Genomic DNA, 1674 nt, shown 5'->3' with positions numbered 1-1674 from the left:
AGGGTGTCCCAGCTGACTTGGACCAAGGTTTATAAAAAACTGAGCAGTCTTCAGACCTGAAATCACGTGGATGTTGTTTGGATTTGTCTAAAGTTGCAGTACCATTTTTTCGCTCCTCCTATTTGAATAATTAGTCGAGATAAATAAATTAACTTTTTAAGTATATTTTGAAACGTTCAGGCGTCAATAGGAAAGTTTTGGACCTCCATAAATACTTTCCAACCCATGCACTTAGTTTAAAAAATACCACGTGATAGCGCGCTCTGTGCGCCCTGATGCGCCGCGATTACAGCGCTCTCATCCGTGCTTTGTAAAAAACATCACCCGCTTCGCGCCTTTCGTGCTGCCCAAGACAGAGCTTCGCGTTGTGCTTGGCCGCTTCAGAAATTTACTTGTCCCTTTACTGTGTTCTAGAGTCACAGCTTGACACCAAATCAACGAAGTGTTGAACCTTGTCAAATAGCTGACAATGAAGTCGCTGATTGCGTTCATTAGTTACGAATTCTTTCTTTCGATTTAAACATGGCAGGGGCTGGCGCGTACGCCAAGCCCCACTACCAAAAATTCCATGTCCCATCTGCCCCAGTTAGGGGTAGTGGTGTGCTTCAGCCAACCACAGTGCAATGGAAGGCCTCAACACGAGGCCCCGACCTTCATCATCGCCGGTGACCCGACACCAGGTAAGTATGCTGGCGAAAGCACAAGTGAACGCATACCATGCAAGGCACATAGCCATCTAGCGCCAATGAGAAAACCCACTATTGTATCATTTCTGACACCAAGCTGAAAATACTTCCGCTGAGAAGCTAGCTGTTGAACTCAAAGCAATCATACGCAGAAACGTGTAATTCTAATTTGGGAGAATCGCCTCAACTAAAGTCAGTTGTAACAAATATTAAGCAAGGAAATGGAAGTGTGGAATGCGCGAAGGGGATGCATTCATTCGCTCTGGAGCATTGTTTATTGATCTGCTGTGACTTGAGCAGCACGAGCATACCTGCCGCCATGGCTCAGACGGCTCGCCTATGCCTTCGTGACCAGCCGGATCCTCTACGCCGTGCCGTACCTACGCACCACCAAATAACAAGACGAGCGCATTGACGCCATCATCAGGAAGGCAACAAAGCGAGCACTGGACCTCCCGGTGGCTACCTCCAACGCCAAACTGAAGGCGTTGGGAGTGGTAAACTCCTATCAGGAGTTGCGGGAGGCCCACCTCGTGAACCAATATACGCGGCTATCGCAGACGGTGCCTGGGCGCCGCCTGCTAAACCGCTTACACATCCAACACACATGCATACCAGAGGAGACGGAGAACATCCCGGTGCTGTGGCGCCACATGCTCTTGGTCGCTCCGCTTCCGCGTAACATGAACATGGCTTCACATGAAGGCAGACGACAAGCGCGGGTTCGCACGCTTGAGAGGTAATATGGCTACAAAGAGGGCGTCTATTACGTGGACATCACCGGGCCGTCGCCCGCAGGATTCTTCACGGCTGCCGTAGTCCACCGGGGAATGAATGTCGATGGGCTATCTTTTCGGGCCCCAAATTCAACACGAGCGGAGGAAGTCGCAATAGCTCTCGCTGCCGCCGATCCAAAATCGAAAACGGTTATCACAGACTCTCGCCGGGACTGTGAGCATTATCTTGCAGACGAAATATCACCTCTGGC

At 50.2% G+C, this 1674-nt stretch overlaps 1 non-coding gene across 1 annotated transcript; it reads right to left on the bottom strand.

The window, feature by feature from the left end:
* Positions 1-526: 526 nt before the first annotated feature.
* LOC149346601 (U1 spliceosomal RNA) lies at positions 527-688 on the bottom strand. The gene has a single exon (XR_016282595.1). It is a non-coding gene; the product is annotated as a U1 spliceosomal RNA (small nuclear RNA).
* Positions 689-1674: the final 986 nt, after the last annotated feature.

This window comes from Amblyomma mixtum, chromosome 4 (genome assembly GCF_055824585.1).
Source record: "Amblyomma mixtum isolate Tamu chromosome 4, ASM5582458v1, whole genome shotgun sequence".
NCBI lineage: Eukaryota > Metazoa > Arthropoda > Arachnida > Ixodida > Ixodidae > Amblyomma > Amblyomma mixtum.
Note: the sequence above shows the minus strand (reverse complement) of the source record. Positions and strands in the feature narration are given on the sequence as shown.